We start from the raw sequence: 11,353 nt of genomic DNA, 5'->3' as shown, positions 1-11,353 counted from the left end.
TATGTACATATGTGCTTTATGTTTTTTTATTATTTATTTACCACAAGTAAAGGTCAGGAATTGTTATCTTTCTTTTAATTTTTTTTTTTTTTTTTTTTTACTGCTTCCCTTCATTACTGCTGTGTATGTGCTCCATGTGAGTGACGTAGGTGCTTATGTAGGGGAGTTCTGACTTATGGTGAAAATCATGTTACATCGCGCCGTAGGAACGGATCTCCGACGTCACCTGAGGACCTACTGTATATGAATAGTTCATTCTATTTTATTGCTGAGTAGTATGCCATTGTATGGATATACCACAATTTATCATTCACTTATTGATGAACATTTGTTTGTTTCCAGTTTGGGACAATATTACAAACTAGAGGCCTGGTGCACGAATTCGTGCATGGGTGGGGTCTCTTGGCCTGGCCCGCAATCGGGGCAATCAGGGCGATCAGGGCCATCTCACCCAGTCCTGATAGGAGCTTGCCTGGGGGAGGGGTCGTAGGAGGTTGGCTGTGGGAGCGCACTGACCACCAGGGGGCAGCTTCTGCATTGAGTGTCTGCCCCATGGTGGTCAGTGCATATCATAGTGACTGGTCAACCGGTCGTTCGGTCAACTGGGCATAACGGTTGCTTGGGCTTTTATAACTATAGATAAGGCTGCACTCATGTTTGTATAGACATATATTTCATTTTCTGTTGAGTAGATACTTAGGAGTAAATGGCTGGATTACAAGGTAGATGTATACTTAACTTTATACATATGTGTGTGTGTGTGTGTGTGTGTGTGTGTGTTTATTGATTTCAGAGAGCGGAAGGGAGGGGGAGAGAGCGATAGAAACATCAATGATGAGAGAGAATCACTGATTGGCTGCCTCCTGCTTGCCCCCAACTCGGCCATGTGCAACCCGGCCATGTGCCCTTGACCAGAATTGAACCCAGGACCCTTCAGGCTGACGCTCTATCCACTGAACCAAGCCAGCGAGGGCATTGTCTGTCATTCTTTTAGATTTTAGCCATCCTAATAGGTTTGTAGTGGTATTTTGTTGTAGTTTCAATTTGCATTTCCATAATGACTTGCCGGGAGCTGGTCCATGCTTGCTGTTTCAAGGGACCTGGCATATATGGCATACTGTTCTTAATATGTTTGCTCACCTTCTAGGCACTATGTGTTTTAACCAAGGTCTCTGAGAAAGGTTGTTTCCCCAGGTAGGGATTTTCCCCTGAAGTTAGGGAGGGAATAAAACCTCTTAACTAAGTGCCAGGTGGGTAATTAATCACTTTAACTACGAACAATCATGCTTAAGCTACATAATCCTTACTCCCTGGAATGGAGATAAGAAACGCCCTAACCTTTGAAATAGAGATTGATAGGATTGGAATCAACTGGTATAAATACAGATGTAAGAAGACAGAACGGAGAGAGACAGAAATTGGCACAGAACCTACACAGAACGTTCTCTAGAGACAGAAGAACTTCGCTGGAGAGAACATGGCAAAAGATCCTGGACTGAACCTGACTACAGAAATTGGCAAGAGAACCTGACTAGAACCTGGTGACTGAACCTGGCTGGAGAACCTGGACAGAACCTGGATGGAGAACCTAGCGAGGGAACATGGCTACAGAACCTGGCTGGAGAACCTGGAGAACCTGGCTGGAGAACCTAGCAAGAGACCATGGACACAGAACCTGGCTGGAGATCCTAAGCAGAACCTCTCTGGAGATCCAGACCAGAACTTGGCTGGAGATCCTGGCTGGAGATCCTGGCTAGGCTGCTGATCAACTGAACCGCTGTCTCCGTGTCATTCCTTCTTCGCTGACTCCGTGTCACCTTTGGGGACCCCTGGACCCGCTGGGGCAGGACCCCGGCAATGACTGATGACATTGAGCATCTTTTTCACATGCTTATTTGCTATCCATATATCTTCTTTGGTGAAGTGTACAAATCATTTGCCCATTTTTAAAAATTGAGGGTTTTTTTCTTACTATTACATTTTGAAAGTTTTTTTTAATATATTCTGGATTTAAATCCTTTATCAGATATATAATTTACAAATAGTTTCTTCCAGCCTGTGGCTTGTCTTCTCATTCTGTTAACAGTGTCTTTCAAAGGGCAGTTTTTAATCATGAAGATGTCTAATTTATCCAGTTTTAACTTATGAATCATGCTTTTGGTGTCCTATTTTTTTTAATATATTTTATTGATTTTTTACAGAGAGGAAGGGAGAGAGATAGAGAGTTAGAAACATCGATAATTGAGAAACATCAATCAGCTGCCTCCTGCACACTCCCCACTGGGGATGTGCCTGCAACCAAGGTACATGCCCTTGACCGGAATCGAACCTGGGACCCTTGAGTCCGCAGGCCGACGCTCTATCCGCTGAGCCAAACCGGTTAAGAAATCTTTGCCTAATCCAAGATCACAAAGATATTCTCCTATGTTTCTTCTAGCAGTTTTATGGTTTTTAAGTTTTATATTTAAGTTATAATTCATTAAATTATTTTTATTTTGAAACAATTTTATATTTGTAAATATTTGCAAAAATAGTACATGGAATTCCATGTCTTTCACCCAATTTCCCCTAATGTTCACTTCTTACATAACCATAGTACAATCATTAAAACCAGGATATTAACATTGGTACAATACTGTTAAGTAATTGACAGACCTTATTCAAACATCACCAATTATTCCACTAATAATCTTTTTTCTTGTACCAAATCTAACCCAGGATCCCACATTGTCTTCTTAGTCTTCTTAGTCTGGGACAGTGATTCAGTATTTTCTGAAGAGTATATGCCAATTATTTGGTATAATGTCCCTCAGTTTCATTTTATCTGATTGCTCATTATTAGATTGAGGTTATGTATTAACAACTTTATTGAGATATATGATTCATTTTGTGTTAGATTTTGTATATGGTGTGAGATATGGATCAAAGTTTATTTTTTGCCTATGGATATCCAATTGTCCCAGCAGCATTTGTTAAAAAGACTATCCTTTCTCTACTGAATTGCCTTCACACCTCTGTAAAAAATCAATTGAGCAAGTAAAAAAAAAATTTAAGAAAATGATAAAAAGTCAATTGACCGTGTATATGTGAGTATATTTCTAGACTTTCTGTTCTATTTCACTGTTCTATCTTTATGTTTTGATTACTAGAACTCTATAATAAGTCTTGAAATCAGGTAATATCAGTCCTCCAATTTTATTCTTTTTTTTTTACATTTTAAAAATTCTCACTGGAGTATATGTTTTTATTGATTTTAGAGAAAGAGGGAGGGAGAGGGAGAGAGAAACATCAATGTGAGAGTGAAACATCAGTCAGCTGCTTCCTACATACCCTTCACCAAGGATCAAACCTGAAACCTAGGCTTGGGCCCTGATCAGGTTTGAACTTGCAACATTTTTTTTTTAAATGTACAGGGCAATGCTCCAATTAACAACCTGGCCAGGACTTGTTTTTCTTTTTTAAAGTTGGTTTGAGCTATTCCAGGTATGATCCTTTGTATTTCCATATGAAAAATCAGCTTGCCACCCTGGCAGGTATGGCTCAGTTGGCTGGATCTCAGAAAGATGGCCTCTTCAATTCCTGACTCCCGGGCATATGCTGGGACTGTGGGCTCCATCCTCGGTGGGGGTCGTGCTGGAGTCAGTTGATTGATGCTTCACTGACACATCAATGTCCCTCTCTCTCTCCTTCTGTCTCTGAAAATGAACTTTTAAAAATCTTTAAAGCAAAGAAATAGAAAGACTAAATTTGTCATCGCGAGCTTTCACTGTATTTCACTGTGAATTTGTGGCAACACTTTAAAAAAAAATCACCTTGCCAATTTCTACCAAAAAAAAAAAAAAAAGTTCTCTGGGATTTTAATTGGCCAATTTTGGGAGAACTGACATTTTAACAATATGCAGTCTTCAAATCCACAAACATGGTATATCCCTCCATTTATTTGTCTTCTTTAATTGATCTCAGCAATGTTCTATAGTGTTCAGTGTGCAGATCCTTTGTCAGATTTATCCCCTAAGTATTCCATATTTTTATACAATTGTAAATGTTCTTTTTAATTTTAATGTCCAATTGTTCATTGCTAATATACAGAAATATAATTTATTGAATACATTAATTTTGCATATATTTGATTTTTTTAATCCTCCCCCAGAATATGTTTTCATTGATTTTAGAGAGAGAGGGAGGGGGAGAGAAATGTCGATGTGAGAGAGAAACATTGATCAGTTGCCTCCCACACATGCCCCAAGCAGGGACTGAACCTGCAACCTAGGTATGTGCCCTGACTGGGAATCGAACCCACAACCTTTTGGTGCTAGGGGACGATGCTCCAACCAACTGAGCCACCCAGCCAGGGCTATATTTGATTTTGATGTATGAGATTTAGTTGCTATTTCCCTAAGCTTACTCTGGTTGTCTAGTATTAAATTCTAGATTCCCAGGACAAAATTTTAGGGAGGAAAAGAAATATTTATTATAACCAATGTTTTATTACAGGCTATGGGAGGGCACAGCAGGCCTGCCCAGACCTCAAAGAGTCCCAGGTTGCCTTTGGAAAGAGCCCAGTCTTAAGCTTGTGGTATTCTCACAGCTCAAGAAGTTGAAAAAGCAGTCTAGTCTTTGCATGACTTGCCAGCGATCTTTTATCTATCATTTTATTATTTTCTAACTTCTTTCCTTTTTCAGTCTGTGCTGATTATCATAATACACTTCTTGTGATTATTCCTACTCCACTCGCAATAGAAGAGAACCCTCCCTTTTATTTATCTTAAAACAACCTCTCTCTTGCTCTAGAAATTACATGTGGTTTGAGTATTTAGAGAATTTAGGGGAGAAAAGACTGTATTTAACTTAGCCAAACTCTTTTTTTTTTTTTTAACTTAGCCAAACTCTTCATGTTTTTCCACATCATGAAAGTTTTTGTGTTGAAGTGAAAAGAGCATTTAACTTGGACTCCAGTGGATCTCACCACCCAGCTGTGTGGGCTTTGGCAAGGTATTTAACCTCTCTGAATATGTCTTCTTATCTGGATGTCATAATGAAGCACTGTGAGAATTATGCAAAAAATAAACAAGCATTTATTGAACTTGAGTTGAAGCTGAATATTTCTGCCTCCTTTTCAGAACGAAGAGCCCTCATCTGTTTGTTTAGTTCTCAAAGGCTGGTATCCCAACTTGCTGAGCCTTGCCTTTCTCTGGATCTTTCCTAGTCCACTGAGGCCTTCCAAAGCATAGACTTTCAGCTGTGGACACCACAGGTTTGAACCAGGGTAGGATCATTCATTCAACAAAAACTGAGTACCTTGGTGTGTGCCAGGAACTGAGTTTGACACTTCATTCATTCATTACCAAAAAAAAAAAAATTATTTAGTGCCTACCATGTATGTTACATGGATTATCCCTAACACTCATAACAATTCTGCAAAGTACGTATTGCAACTTCCATTTTACATAGGGGAAGAGGTGTTAAGAAGAGACAAATGATAAACAGCCATGTGTTTGTTAAAGACAGGTGCTGCTGCCCCTGCTTAGACCAGTGGCTCTCAACCTTGGCTGCACATTTGAATCACCTGGGAATCTTTTTAAAATCTTGATTTCTGGGTCTCATCCCCTGGAAATTCTGTTTCTTTGTTATGGGGTGGGGCCACAACATTAGTAACAAAGAAACAAAATTTCCGGAGGATGAGGCCCAGCAATCAGGATTTTAAAAAGATTCCCAGGTGATTCTAATGTGCAGCCAAGGTTGAGAACCACTGGCTTAGACCCTTCCCCTAGTTCCCTCCCTCACAAACTTCTACTCCTTTTAACAATCAACCAAAGCATCACCTCCTTTGTGAAGCCTTCTTTGATTCTTTCAGGCAAACTTAAGTTCTTCTCCCTCTCTGTTCACTTGGCCTTTGATCCTTCTTTTTTTTTTTTTAATTAAATCTTTATTGTTCAGATTATTACATTTGTTCCTCTTCCCCCCCCCCCATAACTCCCCTCCTCCCAGTTCCCGCCCCACCCTCCGCCCTCACTCCCCACCCACTGTCCTCATCCATAGGTGCACGATTTTTGTCCAGTCTCTTCCCGCATCTCCCACACCCCTTTCCCCCCCAAGAATAGTCAGTCCATTCCCTTTCTATGTCCCTGATTCTATTATAATCACCAGTTCATTCTGTTCATCAGATTATTTATTCACTTGATTCTTAGATTCACTTGTTGATAGATGCATATTTGTTGTTCATAATTTGTATCTTTACCTTTTTCTTCCTCTTCCTCTTCTTAAAGGATACCTTTCAGCATTTCATATAATCCTGGTTTGGTGGTGATGAACTCCTTTAGCTTTTCCTTATCTGTGAAGCTCTTTATCTGACCTTCAATTCTGAATGATAGCTTTGCTGGATAAAGTAATCTTGGTTGTAGGTTCTGGGTATTCATCACTTTGAATATTTCTTGCCACTCCCTTCTGGCCTGCAAAGTTTCTGTTGAGAAATCAGCTGACAGTCGTATGGGTATTCCCTTGTAGGTAACTGAGTTTCTTTCTCTTGCTGTTTTTAAGATTCTCTCTTTATCTTTTGCTCTTGGCATTTTAATTATGATGTGTCTTGGTGTGGTCCTCTTTGGATTCCTTTTGTTTGGGGTTCTCCGCGCTTCTTGGACCTGTAAGTCCATTTCTTTCACCAGGTGGGGGAAGTTTTCTGTCATTATTTCTTCAAATAGGTTTTCAATATCTTGCTCTCTCTCATCTTCTGTCACCCGTATAATTCTGATGTTGGTACGCTTGAAGCTGTCCCAGAGGCTCCTTACACTATCCTCGCATTTTTGGATTCTTTTTTCATTTTGCTTTACCGGTTGGGTGTTTTTTGCTTCCTCGCATTTCAAATCATTCACTTGATTCTTGCGCTCCTCTGGTCTGCTGTTGGGAGTCTGTATAATATTCGTTATTTCAGTCCATGTATGCTTAATTTCTAGTTGGTTCCCCAATATAAGATCGAGGGTCTCATTAGTTTTCTTGTAGATCTCATTAAGTTTATCGGCGGCTTCTAAACAGTTCTTGAGAGACCTTAAAAGTGTGGTTCTGAACTCTATATCTTCCATTGACAATTTTGTCCTGTTTCTTTGTCTCCGCATTTTGTTATGCTTCCTTGGTGCACCCCCTAGTGGTCTTTGTGTGCGGTCTTGTAGTTAATACCAGGGAGGGTTTGACCTCCAGGCCAAGTGGCTATGAGAATCAGCTGTTTCTGCAGTGAGAGAACTTCTGTCCTCTAGGGAGGTGCTAATCTGGCGTTTGCCTGAGGCTATCCGGCAAATGCCTCTGTGCAGGGCTTGGGCTGGGCGGGTCGCACAGGATCAACAGGGTGGGCCGGAGAGAACAGTTATGGCAGCTCTCAGTCCTGTCCCCAGGGGCTCTGCCTCTCTGAGTCCCAGCAACGGCTGCAATCCTCGGAGAGAAAGCTGCACTCACTCTGACCGAAGCCAGGCAGTCCCGCTTCTCCCATTTGAGTCTGGGTCCCTAAAGACTCGCCTGTATCTGGAGCTCAGAGTCTGCGACTCCCTCCCGATTGAAAACGCCAACCGCGCCCTCCACTGCCAGCCCGCTCCGCGCACTCCACACCTCAGAATTTGACTTCAGCACTGGGCCTCCTCTGAGTGTCCATATGCGTTTCTCTTTCCTCCTAGTTGTAGGACTTCCACTCAGCCAGCGTTCCTGTGGTTCTGGGTGATGTCCCTTCCGTTTTTTGGTTTCACTTTCGAAGTAGTTGTTCAAAGCAGCAAACTCCGGCGTTAACCTATGCCGCCATCTTGGTTCCTGATCCTTCTTATCCTTACACTAGAGGCCCAGTGCACGAAATTTGTGCACAGGTAGAGTCCCTAGGCCTGGCTGGCGATCAGGGCAGATTGGGGCCTTCCAGCTGCTAGCTGGGGCCTTCCTTCATTCTGTGCCACTCCCTGGTGGTCAGTGCACGTTATAGCGAGCGATCGAACTCCTGGTCTCCCAGTTGAACTCCCGAGGGGACAATGCATATTAGGCTTTTATATATATAGATAGTGTTGTTGTTGATTTGCTTGTCTGTTTTCTTTAGAGCAGTGGTTCAGCCATTAGAGAAGAAGGGAAAGATTAGGAATGTGATTGTGAGCAAAAGTTCAGATGTCTGAATTCAAAGAGCATATTTGGTTAAGGGGTAGGGGGTTCTTGTCAAGTAATAATAGGGGTTATAGAACTGGAGGATTTAAAACCAAGGATTTGGACTCGATACTGGAGTTAATAGGAGTCATTGAAAGTTTCTGAGCAGATGAATTATATATATTCTACTTTCATTTCAGAAAGAATTGTCTAGGTATAGAATAATGTCTGAAAACTTGGCAGCCCATAGGAAACTATTACACGGTACAGGTGAAGACAATGAGAACCTAAACCATCAGATAGGTATAGAAATGAAACACTTTAAGAGCAGATGGGGGAAACATTAGGAAGGACTGACCAACAGGAATAGCTCATTTCATGGGAAAAGACAAAAGAGTGAGGGATGACTGGAAAATTGGGAGAGTGATAAAACCAGTGGCAAAAATAGGAAAGCATGGGGGGGGGTGGTCAATTGGGGAAAAAGGAGACATATATAAAACTTAAGACAATTTAAAAAAATAGGAAAGCCGAGGAATGGTTTGTGGGGGGATATGAGAAGTATGGTTTCAGATGTGTTCAGTTTAAATAATGGCAAGTGGAAACTTCCATTAGGACTCTTGGAAATGTTTTCTGGTTACTTTCCATGTTCTTCTTTCTTTTTCTTTTTCTTTTCTTTTTTTAATATATTTTATTGATTTTTTACAGAGAGGAAGGGAGAGGGATAGAGAGTTAGAAACATCGATGAGAGAGAAACATTGATCAGCTGCCTCCTGCACACCCCCTACTGGGGATGTGCCCGCAACCAAGGTACATGCCCTTGACTGGAATTGAACCTGGGACCCTTCAGTCCGCAGGCTGATGCTCTATCCACTGAGCCAAACCAGTTAGGGCATGTTCTTCTTTCTGATGCCTAATATTCTGGTGGCTGTGTTGGCCATTACAACATATTAAGGGTTCAGAATGTAACCATAGAATGCTTTATGGAATGGTGTTTTCCAAGTCTAAATGAACATATTTTAAAGCCCTTGAGCCCTGGATGGTTGCTCAGTGGTTAGGGCATTGGCCTGCAAACTGAAGGGTCGAGGGTTTGATTCCTAGTCAAGGGCACATACCTGGGTTTCAGGTTCACTTCCCATCCCATCCCAGTCTCTCTCACCTCTCTCTCTCTCTCTCTCTCTCTCTCTCTTTTCTCTCTTTCTCTCTCTCTCTCTCTCCCTCTCTCACTTTCTCTCCCCCACTCCTTCCTTCCACTCTCTCTAAAAAGTAATGGGAAGAATATCCTCAGGTGAGGATTTAAAAAATTTAAAAATAAAAGCCCTTGAGAGTAACAACCCACAGCCCACGAAGAGGCCTTTTGGAAATAGATTTTCCCAGAAGATGGTACTAAGCAAAGCCTTCCAAAATAGCCCTCAAAATGATTAGGAGAGGGATGGTGACAGTGAGGCAGGTCATAGAGGTTCAAGTGAAATCTGGGTTCCAAACCCTCCTCCATCACTTCTCTCTTTGAAGCCTCAGTGCTCTCATACGGGAAGAAGAATGGGAAAAATAAAATTACACACCTTATAAATGTATAGTGAGGATCAAATGCACTTAGCACAGTTCTTGCATATAGAAAGCATTAGATAATATTATTTGTTATTGTTGTTATCAATAGTTCATATGACTTCTTACTAGACTGTGATCTTGTTGGAAGCAGGGCCAAGTCTTATAGTTATAGAAATGAAACACTTTAAGAGCAGATGGGGGAAACATTAGGAAGGACTGACCAACAGGAATAGCTCATTTCATGGGAAAAGACTTATTCCTATATCCTCAGCTCAGGGAGTAGCCAAGGACTGATGGTGACCATCAGAAGCCAGGTAAAGGCAAGAAGGGTTCCACCTGGAGTCTCAGAAGGAGCGTGGCCCTGCCAGCACCTTGATTTTGGACATCTGGTCTCCCACACTGTGAAACAATACAATTTAGGGTACTGTGTTACAGCAGCCCTCACACACAATCAGTGTGCATTCATGTATATTTATTTTATACCTTATTTAGTCCAATACTGTTTCTTTTATTGCACAAATTTTTTTCAGCTTTGACCACTGGGAGCTCTTTCAGATGGGTTCTCATACCTCTCTAATATGCTTCCATCCTTTTGATTGCTTCCTTACTTTCTGATTCTACAAGACGCTCCAGCTTCTCTTGTTTTTCCCTGCCTCCAGCCTAGAAGCAGCTGCTTCTGGAAGAGGTTCTGTTTCCTTGTATTGGAGAATGGTACTGCCTCCAGCCTAGAAGCAGCTGTTTCTGGAAGAGGTTCTGTTTCCTTGTATTGGAGAATGGTACTGCCTCCAGCCTAGAAGCAGCTGTTTCTGGAAGAGGTTCTGTTTCCTTGTATTGGAGAATGGTACTGCCTCCAGCCTAGAAGCAGCTGTTTCTGGAAGAGGTTCTGTTTCCTTGTATTGGAGAATGGTACTGCCTCCAGCCTAGAAGCAGCTGCTTCTGGAAGAGGTTCTGTTTCCTTGTATTGGAGAATGGTACTGCCTCCAGCCTAGAAGCAGCTGCTTCTGGAAGAGGTTCTGTTTCCTTGTATTGGAGAATGGTACTGCCTCCAGCCTAGAAGCAGCTGCTTCTGGAAGAGGTTCTGTTTCCTTGTATTGGAGAATGGTATTTGGAAACCAAGATCTAGATCCTAGGAGCACTCACTGCCGTTGGGAAGCCATTGCTTCTAGGCCCTCTTCGTGAACAGAGTTAGGTAGTATAAGGCCGTGTGCTAACCCATGGATATACACATAGCTGTACTTTACCTTCATATCTGTTACACAAAGGGTGTCCCTCTGAGACGCCCTCCACCTTCCGCTCTCTTCCACCGTATTCATTTCTTCTCCCAAACTCTGTTGTAAGCGCCTGTTCTCCAGGAAGCCCTCTTTGATTTATCCTGGGGCCTATTGAACCCTGAACACACTCTGGGCCTTTCCGCAGCTCTGGCAGGAGCTTTTAGCAAACTCCTCTCACACACAGGCCAGCAGATTCCCAGGGGTTTGCACCTTGGCTCACACTCCATCCTGAGTGTCCACTATGTGCTTCAGATCCCTGCTCTGGATGCTGAGGTGGAGGCCTTCCCAAAGGGAAGAGAAGCAAATTCATGAGTCCCAGTCTGCAAGAAAGAGCCTGGTCAGACCCCAGCTCTGACAGCATACAGCTCTGGACTTCCATGCCGGAGGGAAGGAGAGAGGGGAAGTGCAATGTTGAGGTGGGTGATTCTGGATTG

The sequence above is a fragment of the Myotis nattereri genome, assembly GCF_964212035.1.
Source record: "Myotis nattereri genome assembly, chromosome: 2".
NCBI lineage: Eukaryota > Metazoa > Chordata > Mammalia > Chiroptera > Vespertilionidae > Myotis > Myotis nattereri.
The sequence above is the reverse complement of the archived record's forward strand: the minus strand, read 5'-3'. Positions refer to the sequence as shown.